Here is a 24572-nt window from a genome sequence, read left to right as displayed (position 1 = left end):
TTTCCTGAGTGACCGTTCAGGGTGGCTGTTCAAGGAGGGGGTGGAAAAGTTTCCCGACAGTGTCATCCTGTATCTCGAGGCCGGTTAGCTCTGTGGGTTGGAGCGCCGCGGGGTGCTGATTGCACACATAAGTCGCGGGTTCGATCCCCATACGTGCCAATGTGCACTTTTAGGGGAATTTTGACAGGCCGACGGCCGTGATAATTTGACTCGCCCCCCATGCAGCAGCAGTAATGCTGTCCCCCAATTTGGAAAACTGGGTAAAGTTAAACTCAAAGCCAAACTGTGTGAACGGTGAAGCTGCAGAGAACTCAATTCACACCAAACCCGCCTATTGCTCAAACTGGGACCCTGGTTCCAATGCCGGATCCGGAAGAAGGCCGCGGCCGCCGCAGCCAAGTCATGCTGCACTGACTGATTGCATCACACTATCCGTTGCGACGGCCACACCACACCCGAAAAAAATTGAAACAATTACCAGCATAGGGATCGGCTGCGCACCAGCCGCCAAGTTTCAACAAGTAGTCAGCGAGTGGCTGGGCGGAGACTCGTAGGCCAGGGCAGCAGGGCCAAGTAGTCAGTTTTATCTTCTTAACCCCGCAGCCTGCACACTGTGCGCAGCAGCCTCACCCTTTGTCAATACTTCCTTGCAAAGTTGCAATGATTTAATATGGTGTGCCCAGGAATGGTTCTGCAGCAGAGATGTGATGAGGTGACCCTGCTGCTCACGGCACCACGCTACCACCACCACCTGCCGTGCTGGCCTTACTGTCTTTAACATTAAGCTGTGGCTTCAGGGGGTATTTCATGCCAGACTGCATTGGGAAATTAACATTCTTTTTCTTGAAAGCACGAGTGAGGCATTCTTCCCCCCCCCTCCTCTTCCCCCCCTCCCCTCCTCCCCTCCCCTAGTGCAGGCAAGTACAGTACTGCGGGCTGCGGCGCCAGCACAATACCGTTGCGGCGGTGGGCCTGCCCTGGCTTAAGTGAATCTGAAATTCAAAATTTGCAAACATACGTGACAAGAATTTTCAATTCTATTAAGGACAAAGAGGCGAGGATTATGCTATACTCAATTTCTTTACTGAAATACAGCAGTCAATCAGAATACACTAAAGAAAACGAAAACTACATTACCCATAAACCCTGGGTAACCATAGAGTACACAAACAGTATATAAAGAGTCATAGAGGTAACCACTTCCTCTTTCTTTGTCCAAAATCAATCAGGAAGAACAACGGTAACTCCAGCAATCCATTAAGGACGTCCCCCGGAGAAGTCAACATCCGGATGCAGAGACGAAGGAACCTCCCATAGCCACAGAAACAACGGCAGACCAACGAGGAGGAGAAACTCGTACCACACCTCATATAAGGACGGAGCCGGAGGATCGTCACTTGGGATCAGATCCTGAAAAGAGACACAGAGCCATAATACACATTCCGTGTAAACATGAGCATACAAAAGGGTGGGTAGAAAAAATAAAGCAATTACAACAGTTCAACAGGAAGAAATCCATGAACATCTTGTACAATAACAATATCTTATATACAATAACTCATATACAATGGTTGGTATAATCCTCGCCTCCTTGTCCTTAATAGAATTGAAAATTCTTGTCACGTATTTTTGCAAATTTTGAATTCTGTCAGGACAGGAGGCTCCGATTATGCTTGTTCAAAGCTGATCCACCACCACAGAAGCAATATGATCAATAGGCTTAAAGTAAAACGTTTTGAAAACAGAAGCAGAGGACCAATCAGCGGCCTTCATAATATCGAACAAAGTAACTCCCAATGAGAAGGCTTTAGAGGCCATAGCTCCTCTGGCAGAATGAGCCCCAAACCCAGACACATCAATGCCAGCTTCCGCCATGAGCCATCGTACCCACCTAGCCAACGTAGCTGGGGCAACGGGGCGAAAGGGCTTCTGCAATGCAATTAACAATTGGCCTTGCATATCAGAATGAAAAGAAGAAGTACTTACTTCGTAATCCTTGAGACACTGAACGACACAAAGGTTAGGATGTGCAGGGAAAGACGGATAAGAAATAAACGCGGTATTGGTCTTGGTATGTCTAAAGAGACGGAATGTGATGCCCTCAGGAGTAAAACTGCGCCCAGCAAGATCCAAAGCACGCACATCAGATACCCGTTTGCAGGAAACTAGGCACAACAACATCATCAGCTTGAGCTTGGCAGATAGTTGTTTGCGGGACAGCAAAGAATTGACAGGCCAAGCCTCCAGAAAGCGTAGAACAGTAGACACGTCCCATAGTGAAACGTACTTAGGACGAGGAGGGTTCGCAAGACGGATACCCTTGAGTAACTTAGCCACTAAAGGATGCTCACCTGCTGGTTTACCGTCCACACCGAGGTGACCCGCAGAGATAGCTGAGTGGAAATTGTTCACTGTTTGATACCCCAAACCAGACGAAGCCAATGAGGCCAAAAAATTGACCATCACAGAAATATCAGCCGATGTGGGATCAACTTGCCGTTGAACACACCAGTCACTCCAACGTTTCCACGAGCCTCTGTAGCGCTTGTGGGTACCAGGAGACCAGGCGTCACTGATGAATCTGGAAGCGTCCGCAGAAAGGCCTGGGACCGGCCAGCGTTCCCCGAAATCTGCCACGCCAGAAGAAGGAGAGAGCCTGACTGAATCAGGGGATGTGGATTCTGAAGAGGATCGAGCAGGAGATTCCACTTCAGGGGAAGAAGGAACGGCACTGCACAGGCCATCTCCATGAGAACCGGGAACCATGCCTGAGCTCTCCACAGAGGAGCAATCAGAATCAACTCCGCTTGGTAGCGCTTTGTGTAAGCCAGGACCCTGGGAATCATCGTGAATGGGGGAAAGGCATAACACAACGTTGTCGGCCACGGTTGGAGAAAAGCATCCGTGGCGAGAGCCTCTTGATCCGGCCTCCAACTGTAGAACAGCGGGAGCTGAGTGTTGAGGCGGGATGCAAAAAGATCTATCTGACAACGTCCCCAGGACCGGAGAAGATAATGGAACACACGAGGGTGAAGCCTCCAATCGCTGAAGTCCCTCAGATGCCTCGAGTTCCAATCCGCAATGAGATTGTTGCAACCGGGGAGATACTCTGCAATAACCGTGATCTTTTGTTGCAGACAAAAGTGCCAAAACTCCTTGGCAATCTCCGCAAAGTAACCGGGATCGAGTACCCCCTAGTTTGTTGATGTAACGGACTGCTGATACGTTGTCCATGCGGAGGAGTATACAGCAGTTCAACCGAAGGGGAGAGAGGCAACGAATCGCAAAGGAGCCCGCCGGGAGCTCCAGACAGTTGATATGAAGGGAGAGTTCTTGGGGAGACCAACGATACCCCGTCGAGACTTGACCGCACCTGGCCCCCCCGCCCCAACGACTGGAATCTGATTCGATCACCACCTCTGGCGTGGACCCGAATAGGGCTCGACCATTCCAAGCCTCCATGTGGTCAAACCACCATTGCTTCTCCAACCTCGCATCCTCCGAGAGTGGAATTTGATCCGAATATCTGAGCCCTTTTTGTAGATGGCGAATCTTGAGGCGCTGCAAAGCCCTGTAATGTAGCGGGGCCGGAAAGATCGCCTGAAGAGAAGAGGCCAAGAGACCGACAACTTGTGCTAATGATCTCAATGACACAGTCGGTTTCGCAATAACGGAAGTCAGTTCTCTCTTGATATACCGAATCTTTTGATTGGGCAAAAGAAGTTGACATGTAAGAGAGTTGACCCTGAAACCCAGGAAATCTATCACCTGAGTCGGACGCAACACAGACTTCTGAACATTCACCAGAAAGCCGAGAGACTGTAAGAGCTCGATGGTCCATTCCAGGTGAGACATTAGTTTGAGAGGACAATCCGCCAGAAGGAGGATGTCGTACAAATAAATGATCAACCGAACTCCCCGACTGCGAAGATTTTCCACGACCGGCCTCAACAATTTCGTGAAGCACCACGGTGCCGACAAGAGGCCGAACGGGAGAACTTGGTACTCGTACCAAGTCCCCTGCCAGTGGAACTGGAGGAAGCGGCGATGGGGGCGGAAGATTGGAATGGACAAGTATGCATCCTTGAGGTCCAGCCGAACCATCCAATCCTTCTCGCGCAGAAGATCACACAACAGATGGATTCCCTCCATCTTGAAGTGTCTGTAGACCACTCCCCCGTTGAACTCCTTCAGATTGAGCACTAAACTCGAACCCCCTCCCTTTTTCTCCACCAGGAAGACCGTGCTGACGAACCCCTGTGGATGACACACGGTCGGAACAATTGCCCCTTTTAAGAGAAGCGACTGGAGTACTCGGTGATGAACACCTGATCTTTTTGGGAAAAACAAAGAGGCGAGGGTAGATGAGATTGACACTGGGGTTGATAAAACTCTATTTTGAACCCCTGAACCGTCTCCAGCACCCATGCATCGCTGGAGATCGAGCGCCAATTGGCGAGGAAAAAACGTATCCTGCCCCCCAGAACAACACTGCATGCAGGAATTAGGCTCACCTGAAGTGGCAATATCTTAATATCCTCCGGAGTTGCCACCGGAACTGCCTTTTTTATATTGTCCACGGCCTTTTCTTGAAGGGTAGAAATTCGATCTTTGGGAGTAGCCGGAAACCTGATTGCCTCCCCTATGGGACTGATAGCCTCTTTGAGCGGGCTATTGCTGACCAAGGCCGAACGAGCGTCCCCTGTTTCGTCCAGCCTTGTTGAAAACCGGACGCATAGCTCGTCGGAGCATAGCCTGGGCCTTGTCTAGGCCACTGAAAGTATTCACAAACTGGGTCAGCTCCTTCAAAAAAGGCTGACCAAAAAGCAAGCCCTGAGCCGCCGGACCCAACTCTGAAGTTGAGAGCTCCGCTAATTTTGGGTCGAGTTTGAGGAGAATTGAACGACGCCTCTCACTGGAGAGCGCACAATTGGCGTTTCCGAGCTGGCAAATCGCCCTTTGAGCCCACTCTATCAGCTCGTCTGGATCCACCATTGTCGATGATTCTTTGGCCCTGAAACCTAGATCTAATATTTTTGTCAGAGGGCCCAGCATATCCAAGACCTTGTCCTGACAGGAACGCCAGGAACGGTCCAGACCCTTCTTAGGGTCCTTAGCAAATTTACGCAGGTAAGTTATCATGGTGGGATCCACCTCTGGCGTGTCCGCCAAACCATCAGACAGATCCGGCCTAGGACACTCCGAACGGAGCCGTGCACGGCCCTCCTTCTCGAAAGGCTGTCTAATGTGCTTCTGCACGTACTCTGCCACCGCCGGGGATGGAAGCCAAGCTGTAGAATTTGGGTGGACAATCTCAGTAGGATCAAAGGTGAGGACTGGCGGAAGAGTGGGGGCATCAACAAAATGTTCTTTGCATTTCCTCTTTTTTGGAGGCGGTGGAATAGGATCAGAGGAAGATGAAGAATGCTGGTCGTCAGAATCAGCTTCGACAGCCGCAGATTTGGATTTTGCAGCAGCGAGAGACTTTGCTAGGCGCTGAAAGTCTGAAGCATGGGGATTCCCAGGGGAAGAGGAAGACTTGCGCATGGCAGGAACCCAACCTTGTTGTTGCGCATAGGTCGTTAAATGCCACTTTAGAGGAGTGAAAGCATGAACCAGTGCCTTATTCATGGAGTGTTGGACACCCCTATCAAGGGCCTCCACCAGATCCTGTTCAAGAGACTCAGAGGCGTCATCACAATAATCATCGTCATCTTCATAATAATACTCAGTCATGATACACAAAAGGTGTAAATTCTGCCCGCAAGATGACTGTAGAGGAGTTTGCCAAAGGCAAAATTCAGGGGGAGTGACAAAAACCCCACAGCAAGCCTTTAAATGCAGAAAAATCGCATGAAAAAACAATTAGAAGGTGGAGGGAGGGCTTGCCGTCTCACAAAAAGCACTCTAGGCAGAGCCTATGCAGTATTATCCTGCCTGAAGCCTTTCTCAGCAACCGGCGTCTATGAGGGGTTAAGTTTGAGGCTGTGGGCGTTAACGCCGCAATGGACGTCCTTCTCAGAAGCTCCGGTAACTCTCAGTCACACAGAGCGCCGGAAAACCTTGCCGCGCATGCGTGGACCCCGACTGCCACAAACGGAAGGAAAGAGCTCGCGCAGGCAGCGCGAGCGCTTCACAACCCCGGACTCCCACTCCACAACGCAAAGGTTCCGGGCACAAAGCGCCCGGACCACAAGGGAGGCGGAACACACGCTCCCAGCCACGCAACAAAGCCGCGGAGTTAATGAAGCAGAAAGGGGCAAAGACGCGAACGCGCAACACAGCGTGGCAGAGGTCGCGAACAAAGCGCTAGACACATAACAATATCACCAGTAAACGTAAGTAAAAGAATAAAGCACTTAACTGGCTGCGGAGCAGCAAAGAAAGAGGAAGTGGTTACCTCTATGACTCTTTATATACTGTTTGTGTACTCTATGGTTACCCAGGGTTTATGGGTAATGTTGTTTTCGTTTTCTTTACTGTATTCTGATTGGCTTCTGTGTTTCAGTAAAGAAATTGAGTATAGCATAATCGGAGCCTCCTGTCCTGAAATAGAATTATTAAAGCATTTTGCATAATCCTAAAATCTGTATTATTGGAGCTGCCTTCCCCACCCCCGCACGCCGGTGATCTTATAACCGGACTCTCACTCAAGTAAGTCAAGTCACACACTAACAAATAAAAATACAGCGTGCGTTGGTTTTTGCACGCACGGTATGAGTACTGTCTGGTATTGGAATGGCATGACAAGTAGTAAGTACTTCAGTTGGCTTAGCTTTAGCCGGACGCTTAACTTAGCTCACTCACAGTACAGTAGTTTACTTAACAACTCACACTGTTTTATTAACTTCCTTCAATCTTACCGTCCGTTACTCGTAGCGGGCGGTCGGCTCAGTGCCTCAGTCAGTAAATAAATGATTTTAGATTAGGCAGCCAGGCCTGGTGCACTGCTGCTCACCCAACAATATGCAGAACCACCAGACAGCAGTGTCCCCCCACTCCTAGTTAGCAGTGGGCTGCGGTGGCTATGCTGGTGCGGGGCGGTGGTGGCGCGCGTGGTCATGTGACATAAATCGGTGGCGCGAGGGGCATCAGCTTTTATAGCCTGCAAAAAGTTGTTGACCCCTTTTATGAAGAGTGAAAATAACAAGCCAATACATAGCCTTGTCGATTGTAAAGGGAGATGAGCATTCTCCCAAAGGTCCCTAACGGACTTTACAAGATAAGCTCGCATACAGATGTGCAAGAAAGCTGCATTTCTAAAAGAGAACCAAGGGAGAGCAATGCTGACCAGAGGGTGGTATGGTCCACTAGGTCAAATGCGCTACTTAGATCTGCAAAACAGAGATAGAGACGTCCTGGCTTAGCCCGGGAACACTTCCCAATTATAAGATCAAAGTTAACGCGTTGCTCAGTAGGACCAAGTCCTTTTCTAATTGTGGTGGGAATAAAACAAGGTTCTCCTGGGCCCAATCCTCCAATCTCCTCAATAAATTACTGGTCATTACCTTTATAGACGAATCCAGCAATGAGACAGGGCGATTGTTTTTTGATCAGATCTATTGCTGTTCTTAAAAATTGTACTACAATAGAAATGGCCCAGGAGGGTGGTGTCCCACGTACAGCAGCGGCATTAAACACTATAGTCAGTGTAGGGCCGCATAAGTCCTTTAAATGTTTAAAAGCATCTACTAGTCCCCCACCAGGCCCAATCTAACATCACCTCGTCCTTAGATATATTCAGAGGGAGGGAGTCATACGAAGGCGTCATCCCACATGTTTCTGTACCATGTTCCTCATGCTGACAGTGAAACATGTTAGAATAGTGATTCACCCATACTTCACATGCTACATGAGAAGCCAACTCAGGGAAAATTTCATTCGTTAGAAAAGGGGTGTTTACCGTGTCCCAAAAAAGTTTACTATCATTAGATTTTGAGGCTAAAATTATCTTGGAGCATGCCTCTTCCTGGAAGATCTTTTTTCTAGCAATGATAGTCTGCTTAAAATTAAAACAATGGGTTTTCATTAAAATGCTATCCCTCGGGGAGGTGTAGGGCTGTCTTCAAACACCAGTTTCAGTTTATTTTATTTTGCAGAGTTACTTAAAACCATTGCAATGTGTGCAAGAAATAAAACCATATATAAAAGATTAATTTGCAATGATAAAATCTCATCACAATTAAGCTATAAAACACTTATTTTACTTACAAGTTAATAAAAATACCAATTAAACGTACAAGAGCAACCACTATAAGTGGCCCAGTCAATGCAGCGATTGTTACTCCCGCTAAAAAATTTAACCCGATTATCCAATGGCTCCTTTGCCCCTAAAAAACTTTTGTGACAATTTGGCATTTTTGTCCTGGCCACTTCAAGAAATCTATCTAATTCAGGAGCATATTATCAAGGAATGGCGTTATAAATATTGCGGCTTTAGTGGCAGAAAACTGCTGCTAAATTGGCGATAATGGGCTTGATAATATGCCCTTTTTAATTCCCATAGAAACCAATGTTCTGGTGTGAACCTGGGCTTCTATGGGAATTCTCTACGACGTATTATCAAGCCCGTTATCGCCGATTTAGCTGCAGTTTTCCGCCGCTAAAGCGGCGATAATCATAACGCCATGCTTGATAATATGCCCCCTAGAGTTCAATAGTGGTGATGCTGGATTGAAGCAAGCCAAAACTGCTTGCCTCCTTGTTCGAATTCCCCATTGGTTAAAGTTTTTTTTTTTAGCAGTTGCCTCCTTTCCTGAAGCATCTTCGTGCACGAACAAACGGTATGGATGATGACGCCCTGGCCATTTTTGCACAAACTGCATACTGTAAAAGTCTGCACCCTTTTCCATGGTGGAAGATGCTGCGTGCATGGTATCACTCTCGAGTCGTATCTTTAGGAATTTTAATTTCTGTGCTTTTGGACAGCCCAGATTGAAATATTGTTGTGGGGCTAGGATTTTATAAGAATTCTGAGTCATCCAGGCGTGCGCTCTAGCTGAAAAAGCTGCTTTGTCCTCCCCCAGGGACTGTTTTTTCAGCGACTTTCAGACTAATTTCTTCAGAGTTGAATGATGGCACTGTGTATTCCATAAGGGCGATAAGCCTGTGTTTGATACATTATTGCAGGCGAATACTCCATCTGTTGGAGATCTAGCCACAGAAGGTGGTTTTATGAGTTAGGGGTTGATGTTCTAATTGTATTCCAGCAGTTAATGTATGCTCCATATCTGGCCCAAGTTTGCTTTAACAGGCCAAACTCCAGTCTAAGTTGTGCCGGGGATGTATAGTTCGGGAGGCTAAACATAGTTCTGTATGCTTTTACAAGAGTTTTATCCAAAAGATTGGCATCTCTCCCTCGCAAAGCTTCACTACCATAGGTGATTGTAGGTAGGATTTTAGCCTTTTCTACCATTAAAAGAGGGCTCAGCGTTGGTCCCAGTAGTTTGGCCGATAAACTTTTCATGGTTAAGGCAAGAATCATCCCTTTCCGTTTGATTTCTTCTTCTTGGTGGGTAAATGATCCTACTTTATCTAAGTAGACACCCAGATACTTTTAATTCTCCGTTGGTTTAATATGTGTGCTGCCCAGATGCCAGTGGTGCCTTTTTCTTTTTTTGTTGTTAATAGTCATGGCTATGCAGGACTACGTCGTCCGCGTATAGTAAGTTGGACAAAGTGGTACCCCCGAGTCTGGGCGCGTGGGAGTTACAGGTATTAAGTGTTTGTGGTAAGTCTGCCATGAATAAGTTAAATAAGATAGGGGCCAACACACAGCCCTGTTTAAGTCCTTTCATTGTTTTTACTTTTCTTGAGAGATGAGACCCTGATCCTAATTTCACCTGTGCCCAGGTTTTGGTATAAAAAAACATTAACATTGATAATAGAGTGTTTGAGATGCCCCAGCTGGTTAGCTTAGTCCACAGTTTAGACCTCTCCACATTTATTTATTTATTTTAAGGTTTTATGGAGCGTGAACCAGACCCGTGAGGGTATCAGAGCGCTTTACATGATTGAGGGGGTGGTATACAAAGGGCATAGAAGGGGAGGAAATCAAAGGGATACAAAGGTAATGTACATTATGTAGGAAAAACAGGCAGTCTCAAGTTCCGGATAGACTTGGGATAAAAAAAGGTAGAGTTATTATACAAGAAAGTAGGTAGTCTCAGCTCCCTGGTGGGTAAGCATGGGCGAATTTTGCGAATCTCGCGTTCGCGAATTTTGCGGATTTGCGAACTCGCAATCCGCAAAATCCGCGAATTCTCGCGAATTTGCAGATTTTTTTTTTGTGTTTGCGCGGGTTTCTGCCAGTTCGCGAGCGTTTTGTACAATGTCGCAAATTGCGAACTTACCTGTCAGGTCGCAAGTTTCGCGAACTTGTTGTTTCTACGTGTCCAGCCTGTTTGGGACACTCTTCTTCATCACTGCCACTCTCTGTCACCACTGCCACTCTCTGACTACTCATGCCACCCTCTGGCCCACCCATGCCACCCTCTGTTTCATCACAGCACCCTCTGGTTGTCCAGTCAGTGTACATTATTGTGACAACGCAAGCACACCTTCCCTGCCTCAAGTGACCTGAATTAATTTGGGGCTGATTAATGTGTCACAGAATATTTTTTTAGCTGGCACCTGCTTCCTTAGTGCTTCCTGATTAGTGATCTTTTGCACTTGCTAAGTGCTTTCATTGTTGCAAAATTAGTTACAACACCTGCCCTGCCCCAACTGACAATAATGAATTAGGGGCTGATTAATGGATTTGAACTTCCAGCCTGGCTCCTGCTTGTCTCCCTTAGCTGTAATTCAGGACCTTTGTGGCATATGTGTAACTATTCTGAGGTTCAGAGCAGGGTCACATAATAGTTGCAACTGGCAACTGAACTCTGGAGGGGCCCCTCAGGAAGCACTACAGGAAATGGCTACTAATGATGAGCCTGAACTTTTGAACCTGGTAAGTAGTTTCAGTTTTGCTAAGATCGTATTTCTGCAATTTTGCACTTATTCGCGGGGCGCGAAGTGTACTGGGAAGCCGCGAACTCACGCGAACAGTGCGAGCAAAATCCGCTGCTCGCGGGTTTGCGGATTTTGCGGGAGATTCGCGAATCTCGCGGATTGCGAATTTACCGAAAATCCGCAAAATCCGCGAGCGAAACGGATTTTCCGCCCATGCTTACTGGTGGGAAACCCAGACGGCCGGGAGGTATCATCCGGGAAAGTCAAGAATAAAGCCATCATTGCAGGTGGGTCAAGGTCTTAGAGGAGATTGTAATGCGGTCATTAGGCAAGGAATTTGCCCATAAGGAAAGTTGTGGTCTCCTTTTTGAAGCGTGCAAAAGATGACAGTCTTCTGATGGTGGGCGGGAGAGAGTTCCATATTCTTGGAGCGGCCCCAGAGAAGGCCAGATTGTAGATTTTCTTTTTCCGGAAATGAACTGGTTGGAGCAGAAGGTCTCTGGCAGACCGGGAGTTTCTGGCCCCTCCGGATATCACGAGTTTCTGGGTAAGGAATGCAGGGGAATTATCAAATGTGGCGTTAAAGTCGATAAAACAGACATGCAGCTGTGTTTTCCTCATTTTTGTTGTGTCCATTATCTACGAGATTGACAGGATGTTGGATATCATGCCAGAGTTTTTTCAGAAGCCTGTCTGATTTAGCAGGATTATTTCATTGTTTTCTGCCCAGGTTGTAGGTTCATCAAGCAGTGTTCCCGCAAAATATTTGACCTCATTATCGATCAGTGCCACTAACCGATAATTGGCTGGCAAGGCCTTACTGCCACTTTTATGAATCAGAATAATCGTTGAACCTTTCCAGGATTCTGGAATGATGTCCAGTAGTCTTACTACCAGAAATAGTGGATGGAGTATTTTTGACCATTCTTCCGGTATTTGTTTGAACACTGCAGGAGGGATTCAGATTTTTTTGGAACGGTTGTGCGAGTAAAAGAGTGTTTGCTGTGTTTGTTAAGGACTCTATGCTTTCTGCCGTATACTTGATCCTCTTGTAATTTATCGTATAGCTTGAGCCTAAATGTGGAGCAGGTTGAATGCCAGACGGAGCGGTTGCCACTAAAATAATCTCTTGTGGATGGTAATCACTGTCCCTATTGTCGCCCGTTCTGAAGCCGGTTACGTATGAAAACAGCGAGAGGCTATCAAACGTATAATCTAAAAGCGAGCCTGTTAGTTCAGTGTAGTAGCTTGCCACTGGAGGAGTATCGCCGGCTGATTTTCCATTAAGGGCCCTAAGATTTAGATGTTCTAATTTTTCCAAGAGGAATCTGTTTTCCCTATTAGGCCTCTCATGCATAAAGGTTCCTTGTGTTGGTATGTTGTAGTTTAAGGATTGGAGGCAAACTTCATTTTATTTGGATGATCCCATTAGATATTGTGTCAAGTCCCCAGATAATATAAGGTTTTGAATGTTGGCACTGCCTAGATAAGTAGTTATTTGATCAGTTAACTTCACCTAATCGCTTACTGTCTGTTTTTGGTGGATGTATATGTTCAAAAAAGTTACTTCATTTTGTACACCTGCCTGAGAAAATGTAAGTTTAACCTCTAGAGCTTCATCTGTTTCCGGGCCAGTTTCCACAGCTGTTGATATGGAGATTGTTGAGATGTAGGTTGCTAGCCCCCCTCAGGAATGACCCATTGTACTGTCTCTAACGGCTGGACGATCAAAGCAAAAACAACAGTGTATGTGTAGTGATTCTATCAGCCATGTTTCCTGTAGCATAATAATGTCAAAGTTGTTAAGATATTGCAGGAATTCTAGGTCCTGAATTTTGATGCTACGCCATTAACGTTCCATGAGCAGAGACGTATCGAAGGTTCTTTTTAGGTCTCGCCTACGCAGCGTGCATGCGCTACTTAGGAAAAAGACCTTTCGGAATGGATTCGCTTTTCGCCCTAAAAACATGCACGCATTGCATTGCTTTCAATGGCAACGGAGGCACGCTTGGCAATTCCCTTGCGGGAGCGAGCTTTGACACCATATATTTGTAATTAACTTGCAAACATATGGTGCCACTGCTCGCTCCCGCAAGGGAGAAACCAGGTGCCTCCTTTCTCACCTCCCCCTGCTGCCTCCTTTCAGAGCGTGCGCTTGTTTTTCCTTGGTGCCTGTGCATCTCATTGGCTCAAGGAAATGTAACTTTGTCATCCCAGTGTTCACCCGGTCTTTATTGCCAGTTGTGCTTCAACCTGTTCTCCAGTTAGGCTGACGTAATGTTCACAAAGCAATGGGTGCCTGCCTTTTGCTACTACCATTAACTGCTAAGGTCATTATTGTATGTGGCTTCCTGCAGTCAGAGTGTATTGCGTGCTCGGGAAGGTTATGCAAACAAAACAGGTAGGGCTTTTCAAGTTTGAATCCACTAATTAGCTAAATGATGCCATCAGGGGAAATGGGTTGGTACAGTGGTTTGTTATCTTGGGCAAGGAATGCTTGAAAATTACTTCACTCGACCGTATAATCAGTTACATGCTGTGGAAGCTGAACCAGCGGGAAGGCCTATGTGGCTTATATACCCAATGGCATCTTGAGAAATACATGTAATACATAAGAGTGACCTTTGTACACTGTTGTTGGTTTAACAAAACCTCTGCAAGATGTTAAAAATTACAGGTAACAGGCCGAATTTTTTTGTGGGATACTTTGTGCCTAAAATGAGTCACGTAGAGACAATTTTTGCTGGACCCATCCTTCGCAGGCGCGATGCGACTAGATTTTATGTAAAGTGCGCACTTGCATGAATAATGCCTTTTGGGATAATGGCAAACACCGTTTCGCTCTACAAATGCATTTTTTTTACATTTTGTACCTGTGCGGGGTGCATTTTAGAACATTACTTGGAGTCAGACACTTGCAGGTAATTCTCTCAACCCACGGGATCTGGGTGTCACCTCTTAATGGGCCTGGTGTCCAGTTCTCCAAAGGCACTGGGGTGACTCAGAGAGCAGTAGCCTACCTCCTAAGAGCTTGCGAGTATGCTGTTCACAAAAACTCAAAATAACAGTGGTTCAGTGGGGGAATACTCCTGCTGTTGAGAGTGCCACAGATCTCCTGGTTACAGCTTTGCAGCTGAGGTGTTATTTCAGAGGTCTTCAACATTGTCTGTAATAGGAGCTTCTTCTGTTCTCTGAAAATCGTCCTGAGCTACTAATGTTATTAGAGTTGTAACAGAGAGTACCAAAGGCAAGATTACACTAGTCACTGCCATATGCAATATTATCAGCAGTACCCACCTCAGTGCATCTGGCAGCATTGCCGGGCAAACACAAACATTGGCATAGCCAATAGGGCTCGCCTTTGGGACCTTATAAGTATTTAATTATGCAGCACTATATCCTTGGTGCAACATCAACTGTTGCATGGCTAAACACTTATAATGTCCCAAAGGCAAGACCTATTGGCTATGCCAATGCTTGTTGTCTGTTGTTGCCGGGGTCTGAAATGCTATGATGTCACTGAATTGCTGCGGCCAAGTTTATAGTTCTTGTAATTGGATCAGCATACCAAGAGTTGTGTCCGCGTGATGTTTCAGCCCTAGGAGATGCGTGTTGTGCGCCTTGATTAAAAGTCCTTCGTGGCGCATTGCCCAGTGCCCCTCTTAAAATAGAGGTTGAGGGCCTTGAACATTCTGTCAGGCCTGACCTTGGGCTCGAGATTGATAGCAGCTCTGGGTAGGCTGGAAGAAGATAGGAGGTGACTTGAATGCCCCAGTCTTTAAAGGTAAGGTGCTGATTTAATACTCTTTGGGCTATTGCGGCTGTTTTCCACAATGCCCTTGTTATTTCCGGCGTAGCTGGGTTTTCTGGTGTAAGAAACTCTATTACAAGTAGGTCTGTTGTGTTCAAGTCTGCTAGGGTGGGTATGGCAGACCTAAATATAATTCTATAGAACTCTGGTCTTACACACGGGGCAGGCCATTTGCTAGATCCTATCCTCTCCAATGTACCTTGTATTCAGTGCGTACCCGCGCTTCCCTCATGCTGGTTGGACCACTTTATCATCCGGTTCAGCCCGACACCTCCTGACAACAGCATGCCAAATTCTCCTACCTTAATCAATCAATCAATCATAGCATTTTTAAAGCGAACTACTTACCCGTGAGGGACTCACAGCGCTGGAGGGTGGGGAATGCTGCTACTGCTCGAAAAGCCAGGTCTTGAGGAGTTTCCTGAAGGTCAGCAGGTCTTGGGTCGCCGTAGGTGGGTGGGTAGGGTGTTCCAGGTCTTGGCAGAGAGGTGGGAGAACGATCTGCTGCCGGAGGTCGCTCTTCAGATGCGGGGGACTGTGGCAGGGGCGAGTTCGGCAGAGGGGAGATGGCAGGTGGGGGTGTAGAAGCTGAGTCGTCTGTTGAGGTCCGCTGGTCCGCTGTCGTGGAGTGCCTTGTGTGCATGGGTGAGGAGCTTGAAGGTTATCCTCTTGTTAATGGGGAGCCAGTGCAGGACTCTTAGGTGGGGTGTGATGAGGCTACGGCGAGGGATGTGAGGGTCAGGCGGGAAGAGGCGTTCTGGATGTGTTGAAGCCGTTTCAGGAGTTTGGCCGAGGCTCCTGCTTAGAGGGCGTTTCCATAGTCCAACCCGCTGCTGACGAGGGCCTTGGTGACCGTTCTTCTCGTTTCGGTGGGGATCCACTTGTAGATCTTGCGGAGCATGTGGAGGGTGTTGAAGCAGGAGGAAGAGACGGCGTTGTCCTGCTTAGTCATGGAAAGGTGGAGTCAATGATGACCCCTAGGTTGCGTGCGTGGCCGATGGGAGTTGGAGCGTTTCCCAGTGCGGTCGGCCACCAGGAGTCATCCCAGACGGAGGGAGTATGTCCGAGGATGAAGACCTCCATCTTGTCGGAGTTCAGCTTCAGCCAGATGTTCCTCATCCATTCGACGACGGCCTTCATTCCTTCATTGAGGGTGGTTTTGGCGGTGTGGGGGTCCTTGGTGAGGCAGAGGATCAGCTGGGTGTCATCAGCGTAAGAGATGATGTTGAGGTCGTGCCGTTGGGCGACGTGGGTGAGCGGTACCATGTAGATGTTAAACAGCGTTGGGCTGAGGGATGAGCACTGGGGTACGCCGCAGATGATCTTGGTGACTTGGGAGTGGAAGAGGGGGAGGCAGACGCTCTGTGTTCTGCCGGAGAGGAAGGAGGTGGTCCAGTCCAGGGCCTTCTCTTGGACCCCAGGGTCTTGGAGGCTTGTGCGTAGTGTGCGGTGGCAGACCATGTCGAAGGTGGCTGACAGGTCCAGGAGGATGAGGGCCTCAGTTTCTCTGTTGTCTAGCAGGGTCCTGATGTCATCGGTGGTGGCGATGAGGGCAGTTTCGGTTCTGTAGTTAGTGCGGAACCCGGACTGGGACGGGTCCAGGATGCTGTTTTCCTCGAGGTAGCGGGTCAGTTGTTTGGTGACGGCCTTCTTGATGACCTTCACCGGGAACGGGAGCAGGGAGATGGGCCGGACGTTCTTGAGATCTTTGGGGTCCGCCTTGGGTTTTTTGAGTAGGGCGTTGATCTCGGCGTGCTACCAGCTCTCCGGGAAGGTGGCTGTCTTGAAGGAAATGTTGATGGCCTTTCAGAGATGGGGTGCGATGGCGGTGCTGGCCTTGTTGAAGATGTGTTGTGGGCGTGGGTCTGACTGTCACACCAAGGCGATAGGCTGTGAGTATAAGGAATGAAAAGTGGGACTACAACTCCCAGAAAACCTGTAGCGCAGTCCTACCTCTCTGTCTTCATTCTATCTAAGCTCTCTCCTCCCCCTTCCGCCTTGCTTGTCACTGTGGCTGTTGGTGCGTGTTCTTGGGGAGAAGAGTTGTTTTTTTCCCTAACTATCGCGTTCCTGGACTCAGAAGGTTATGAGTCACCTTAGATGTGGACTGCATCGGCGTTTCGTTTTGTGATTCGAGTCGCGCTGCAGTGCGACTTTGTTTCTTGCCTCACAACGGATTTGCGAGTGGCCTGATCTTTGAACTTCCCCGCATTGCCCAGGTAAAAGCGTTGGCGTTATGGAATATGCAGAGTGTTTGTGAGAAGTTGGCCCGATATGCAACGTTCGCTATTCTAGCGACCGCTATGTATCGTTCCAACGACCCTTATGGTGTTTGGTTGTAAGTCAACCTATAGACCAGCTATCCTAGTAGCGTGGATACGAGCAGTCTAAGGCTAAAGACTCGAGAGGGCGTGTTAAGCCAGCTGTTATACCACATATACCCCTTGAACACCAAGTGAAAGGACACCACACAAGTGTTATGAAAATAAACAGTTATTTATTAAGAATCACAACAGCCCTGTACTCTTTATGAGGACAGGGTACTTAGCACAAACCAAATCTCTTAGGAAAATACTTCAAGTGCACAATTAAAACAAGTGTCCTAGGACACGGAAAGTTTAAGGTCTCGGGCGGACCCGATAAGGCAAGTCGGAAGCGAGGGACTCGGGACCCTAGAGTAAGGAGGCTATGCAGGCACCGAAATGCCGAGTTACCTAGCCACGAGGGCTGCGGCTGCACAAGTCTTACAGGCGTCGGGGTCTTCGCTGACGAGCCAGGAGCCGGAAGAAAAGGAGTTGCTGGCCGGCGACCAGTGATGAATAGTTCGTAGAGATCCAAGCCTGGATCGGAGATTGATGATACCTGAAAGCAGAGGGGACCAAGTTCGTACTACTAGCCAGTAGTCAGAGGGTACCAGGAAGGCACCGGTTGGCCGTCACCTCGACCAGGTGAGTGGGCGACGCTAGGCTCTGCAGTCTCACGGACCAGGAGGCGTTGTCTGCGACAACGGTGGAGGTGCGAGCTGTCCCACGAAGGATGATGCTGTCGGCGTCGCTGGGCCCAGGATGGGGCAACAAGCCTTGGCAGATCTCAGGGCCACGTGGTGGGCCTAAGATGGCGTCTTGAGTGGACCAGGAGGGTCCGGGGTGCTTCTCGCAAAGATGGAAGCAAGGGCCAGTCTGGAGCAACCAGACCAGCAGTGTTGATTGTCGGATGTCGTCACGGAAGGGCACAAGCCAGCGGCTAGTGACCAGACAACGTGCTGAGCAGCGAGCAGAAGGGCCCCACGCAGATCGTGGAGATGCTGGGAGACTGCACTTCGGTGCTGGAGCGGCTCAGGGTCGGGGCTTCTCGGACCCCAGAGCACTCACCAGAGAATTGCTTCGATGGTCGTGCTGGTTAAGAAAGCGTGCAGGTTTTGATGATGGCCGGTCCCTCGAGGTCTCGTCGCACCCACAGATCACAGCTGAGCTGATGACGTGGGTAGAGGTCAGAGGTGCCAGGGAAGCCGGTTCTCGTCGAGCTGGGCCGTCGGATCCTTGAGGAAGGACTTGCAGCAAACCGCAGAGTTCTTAGATGGTGCCCACTGATGCAGGGTGACTACTCCTTAGTCACAAGGGAGAAATCTTGAGAAGAGTCTCGAAGTCCTTTCGTAGAAAGTATTCTTGATTCAAAGATGATCTAATTTGGAAGGGTCCCCGCTCCGGTCTTTATTCTAAAGAAAGGGGTGGGTACATGACTAGGTCCTGCCCTAAGGGTGGGACCAGGAAGGGGGGTAGTTACACCCCTCTCCCCTGCCGGACTTTCCCCAGGCCAGGGCTGGCGCCCCTGGAACTGGTTCTGACCGGCAGATGCGTAGTGAGCACCGGGGTGCCACTCCGCAGTCACCTTCTCGCAAAAGCCCTACCTACCCAGAATACACAAACCCTGTCTGGGACGGTGCGAACACCGCCCTCGACAGGAAACCCTTTGTCCAAGCGCTCCTCGCTGGAAGGACTCCCAGCAGCAGGAGGTCAGACTCGTGTCTGTGGTGGCAGCATCCATTTTGTGGAGCTGAGGCTTTAGGTAACTTTAACCGGGGTTCACAATTACGTACATGTCGTGTCCCTCTAGAAGGGCGGAATGCTAACCTCGTCGCCAGAGTTGGTGAGAGGGCAGCATCCCGATTCGTATGACACCTTACTCGACATGTCTTGATAACGCGACACCGAAGTTACCGATATGGTACGCGTTATCATGGAACAGCCATTGGGTCTTGATTCCGCAAGCTGCAACCGGCTCGGCTCGGGCCAGAACACAGTTCGCACGAGCCCACGCACTCTGCCTTCAGGATTGTCAAGGCCTGCCATAGGAGTGACTGATAGGAACTCGGGTGTCCATTGTATGGTTAGATATAGGGCTACCATATCTAAAGCAAAGGGTGATTACACGACTTCGCCCCAGCTGTCATGCAGACAGTTGTGTCAAATTTAGGAGGCCAGCCAGAGGTGGCATAATACATGCTGCAGCCCCTGGCGGCCCTGGGTACACCTATGCCCTGCGTTACGGGGTCTGATAAGGTGGCCCAGTACCAATTGGTAAATGCACCTAGGGTACATATCGTAATTTAGAAAGAGAACAGCCAGGCTGTGGGTCTGATTAGCAGGCCCACAGCCAGAGAAAGTCGTAAACCAGTGAAACAAAAGCAAAAAATCTGGGTGATCATAGGATTGCAGACCCTACTCTCCTACAGTGTTAAGCTTCAGTGCGTTGCGTGAGGAGAATCGCTGTGCCCTGTAATCGTTTGTGCTGCAGTGATCTAGACGCTGTGTGGCAGACAGTGGAAATCAAACTGGAAGGCAGCACATGGATGTAGGTGCTGGATTCAAAATCTGCCTAAGTTATTTCACGATTTTTGAGTTGGTGTGTCGCGCAGAACAAGAAATTGACAAAGAGGGCGTTAATTGGGAATTTCCTGCCAAGTAAAATAAAGGCCATATTCATTGGATATTCTCCGAGGAGAACAAGAAGCTAAGTACTTTAATTTTTGCTATTATTCTGCATTTCAGTTGTCTTACCTGGAAGGTGGGAATATAGATTGAGAGCCTTATCTCAATCATTGACATTAGCAGAAGAATTCTTCACCTTGTTTATTTTCATTCCTTTATTTTTTCCTTTTTGTGCCTTTTTGCTTTGGATTGAAAGTGGCAGCTTATGCATTTAAGTTAGGTGGATATATGTTTTTTAATAGTTATTTGTCTTGCCTAAGGGAGGGGCAGGGTTCTATTCACATTGTTATATTGTGTCTTAAACTACAGAAAACCTGGGGCGAGTATAAAAGTGACGACAATCCATTCCGCTGCACGCCACTAGATGTTTTATGCTGCCACATCCTTATTGTTTCCTTTGTCCCTTTTTACCCTTTCCCCGGCTATGGTATAATCTGTGGAGTGATATTCTAATACTCGCAGGTAGTGCCATAAAAAGGGAAAAAGGTATCTTAGCATCGCTCCTGCTGTGTCCGGCTTAAAGGTTAGTGAACCTTTATCACTTGTGACACTGACGGAGAACCAGAGTGGACGGTGTTGATGATCTTGAAGGTGTTGTTGTCGTTTATGTTGGTCCAAGAGAGCAGGCAGTTGGTGTGGATGGTGGCCATGGGGACGAAGGTCTCAGTGGTTGTGGCGTTGAAGGACAGTAACCAGAAACTGCAGGAAACCAGACATGACTGTCCTAAATAAAATCCTGGGCTCGAACCTGCCCATTTCCAAACAAAGGGTGAACCAACTTTCTGACACTGTGCAAAAGTGGTTTTCACTGCCATAGACACGTGTCTCCCCCTCTCTAAAAACAGGATTAATAACGATCGCCCTCCAGCTCCTTGGTTCACTGACATTCTAAAAAGGGAGAAAGCCAAATGCAAAACGCTGGAACGTAGATGGAGAAGGTGTACGCCCTGAATCTAAAACCATCTATGAAAAGGCCCAACAAAATATATCATAGTCTCTGTAAATCAGCCCGTGCTGAGTATGTCTCCACAACTATCTTGGATGCCCTAAACTGCTCCAAAACTCTTTTTAACATGGTAAAGGAACCTGCTGGCTCTTTAACCTTAGCCAGGCCTCCCCCTCAACAAACAACAATGTGAAGATCTGGCGCACTTTTTCACCCAGAAGGTTGAAAGTATCTATCTGGATATGGTAAGCGTGCAGGCAATAACCCCCTTCCTTTGCCATCTAGTAACCCCCCTTCAATCGCTCATAATTCCTTTAGAGCGGACACTATTCATCCTGATCAGGACTCAACACTTTGCGCTCGTTTGAACATCCTGGATACGTGGCCCTAACTTAACGCAGCCTCCTTTAAAAAACTTTTAGACAGTACCAAATCCGGATCTCCCAAGGACCCCTTGCCAATCTCTGTGTTAAAGCTATTAAACTCATCATCCTCGCTTGCCGTCATGGGCCTTCTTAATGCATCCTTGCAGGAAGCCATAGTCTCATCTGACTGGAAGCATGCAATGGTGGTCCCTCTCCTAAAAAAAGCCAACGCAGACCCAGGGTTACTTTCCAATTATCAGCCTATTTCCTTACTACCGGCTTTATCCAAGATCTTGGAGAGCCATATCCACATTCAACTTTCCATCGTAGTCGAAACCAATAAGCTTCTCCATTCATCACAATCTGGCTTTATAGCTGTTTTTTCTACAGAGACTACTTTACTTGGGGTAACGGAAAAGCTGCGACGTCACTTGGACGCTGGAGATACCGTTGCGCTCATTTTATTATACCTGAGCGTGGCGTTTGACACAGTTTCTCATACCATACTTGTCAAAACAATTACATCTTTGAGCATCAGTGGGTCTGCTATGGATTGGTTAATTTCCTATCTAGCCAACCGCACCTTTCAAATTTTTTCATCAACATCCAGTTCCGACTACCACTCCTTAACCCACAGCGTACACCAGGGCTCAATACTTAGCCCCCACTCTTTAATCTGTATGTGAGACACTTAGCAGGCGTTGCAGAAGAGACTGGTTTGTCCCTCTTTTCCTATGCCGACGACTCCCAAATCATCTTCTCTCTCTCCATGGAGAGTGAGGCCGGGCCTTCTTCCCTTCAGCATGGCCTGGGCAAAATTGCAGCATGGATGCAAAAAAACTACCTTAAGCTCAATGGAGAAGACAGAGGTCTTGATTTTTGGAAAAGATAAAGATCTCTGGGGGCCACAACATTGGCCCAGTGAAATGAGAGCACTTCCTCGGTCCTCCAGCCAAGTCCACAACTAAGGTGTCACTGTTGATGACTCGCTTACGATGCACCATCAAGTAGTCAAAGTGTCCTCCACTTGTTTTACCATCTTGAAGTGGTTAAAAAAGATTCTCTGGATGCTGCCCGAGTCTACTAAAAAAACAGTAATCTAGGCTCTTATTACTTCGAGACTAGACTACGGGAACATTCTCTACCTTGGATCCAACAAGGAAGTGACTCATAGACTGCAGATGGTGCAAAACACCATGGCCAGACTACTTTGTAGGGTCCCTGGATTCGCCTCTGTCAATAGTCATTTGTGGGACCTCCATTGGCTCAGGGTAGAGAACAGAATCAAGTTCAAAGCCCTTACATTTATGTTTAAAATCATCAAAGCAGGAGTCGCCCCTCAATACCTGTAGTCTCTGGTCAGCCCTTATGCGCCTTCGCTCTTCCACCCAAGTGAAATTTTCTGTGTCGAGAATCAAATTGTCTTGAATAGCAGGTAGATCATTTGCATATCTTGGTCCCTCATTGTGTAACGCACTTCCTATAGCTATCCGGAATGAAACGGTCTACACACTATTTCGTAAATCAAGACATGGCTTTCCAATCAGTAAATAAACAAGCTGCCTCTCCTTCTTTTTGGTCTTTGTCAGCACCAGGAAAACCTTTTTGGGGAGCTGTTGCGCCTTATAAATGTAATTATATTAATAATAATAATTTCAGAACGTTGCCCCTATTCAGCATATTGTGCCGTCCTTTTGAAATGTACTCTGGTTTGAGCAGTGTGTAGCTCAAGGCAGATAGTATGTCATTTGGGGGATAAGTAGTAATTTTGAGTGGCCCCGTCCGTTTCGTAACTGGGTTTTGTTGTGTTAGTTGAAGAGGCTCCTTCTGATCTGGTAGCACATCTGCTCAGCTGGAATTAAATTCTCTTTCCATGTTTATTGTTAGGATTGAAGTTCCGGGTTGACTCTGTTGCTGCCAGGGGTGAGAAGCCTGAGGAGGTTGGTCTGGGGCTATCCTCGCTTGCTTCCCTACCATTAAGATTGCCACAGTATGGGTTGTACAGTTCATTCTCGTTGTTGTTTGGTCATTGCCAGCTAGAGGGATGGTGGAGACTTGCTCAGTTGCATGTGGGCTGGGCTCCTGATTGTTTTCCTTTGCTAGGACCATCTTTTTTTGATGATCGACAAGCCCAGCGGGCTAGTTTGAGTTGGATATTGTGGTTTGTAGTGGAGGTTCGAGAGCTGAACTAATGGCGACTTTGTCACTTGCAGACCCAGGAGCCTCCTTAACATGCTTCCAAATGATATCCCCTGTGCTTGCTGGAGGCCCTCCAATGTTATAGGAGCAGGAGGATGCTGCTATATCTTGGCGATTGTTAATTTGAGCCAGATCATTATCTTGCTTGTCCCCCTCTTTTCGTACGGCAATTGATTTAGGGCATTGTTTGCTGAGAATTGAATAGCTGGCTGCTTGAGTGAGAAGGAGTAATTTCTGATTGCAACCTTTTCTTTATAGCTGGTGGTGTTGTTTAGCGTTTGTTTTGTCTCAGTTGGTGTGACTAAAGCTGGCTTTGATGGAACGCCACTGCTGCCGATGATACCCACTCTTTGCTGTGTATCGGATTTAAAGCCTTTGCAGATCTGCTTTGAGTTGCTGTCAGCTGTCGGGAGTAGAGTGGAGCCGTCAGTGGTGCGACTAGTGCTGGTGGAGCAGGTTTATTTGTTCTTCAGCTCATTGAGCACGGTAGAGAGCATAGTCGGAAGAGTTAACAGCTTATCCACAATCTGTCTACACCCGCAATGAAGGGTTGTCTTAGTTTGTGCCCTTCTTATTAGTCCATTGAGATCCCACAGTTTTTCATCAATCCCGGCTGTAAACACTGTCAGAGTCTTTAGTAAGGGGAGCTGTAGGTCCATCTTGTCTGATTGGTATTGTAGCGCCTCCACTGACAATTGCATAGTTTTTAGGAGAGAGGCCCAAGCGCTCCTGTCATGCGGATTTGGGTCCCCCGCACTCCTTTGGCCCCACTTCCTCCTCTCCCCACAATGGCTGTTTGTCAGCTAAAGGCAAATGCGAGTGCAGTTGTCTCTGCATCCTTCTATACCATCAAAATGATAAAGAAACTTCTTCGCTTCTGTAAGAAATGGAATTGCCAAATCTACGGGGGGGGTAGCATGGAGCAGAGCGGGCAGGCCGATCTTCGGAGGACATGTGAAGCATCCACGCAGTACCCACATACGACTCACCAGGCACACCACAAAAGAGGCACGACACCAGCTTGAGTTGGAAAAATAATATGTTCTCTATTGTCTCCAACCTGCGAAGGTAAGAACGTTATCAGGGGTAATCACCACTGGGCGCCAACTGGCACCAAAGCAAAGTAAATCAAGGGGGATTATTTACAAGGAGGTTGGGAACAAGGCTGAAACGGTAAATAAGTCCATAGTGTCCAGCTGAAAGTTAAGAATGTTAGCACTTGGCATGTAACATCAGCGACATCCATATGAGGGAAGACAACACTAGGCGTGGTAGCCCATTATGCATAAAATCAAACATTAGGGGTAGGA

The 24572-nt window shown here is 47.9% G+C and overlaps 1 protein-coding gene and 1 pseudogene across 1 annotated transcript in view; both read right to left on the bottom strand.

The window, feature by feature from the left end:
* LOC147669868 (NACHT, LRR and PYD domains-containing protein 3-like) overlaps window positions 1-24572 on the bottom strand; it is a 316105-nt gene that overhangs the window by 202751 nt on the left and 88782 nt on the right. The window lies entirely within an intron of this gene.
* Window positions 4531-5736, bottom strand: LOC147669869 (uncharacterized; annotated as a pseudogene).

The sequence above is a fragment of the Lissotriton vulgaris genome, unplaced genomic scaffold (assembly GCF_964263255.1).
Source record: "Lissotriton vulgaris unplaced genomic scaffold, aLisVul1.2 SCAFFOLD_1747, whole genome shotgun sequence".
Lineage (NCBI taxonomy): Eukaryota > Metazoa > Chordata > Amphibia > Caudata > Salamandridae > Lissotriton > Lissotriton vulgaris.
Note: the sequence above shows the minus strand (reverse complement) of the source record. Positions and strands in the feature narration are given on the sequence as shown.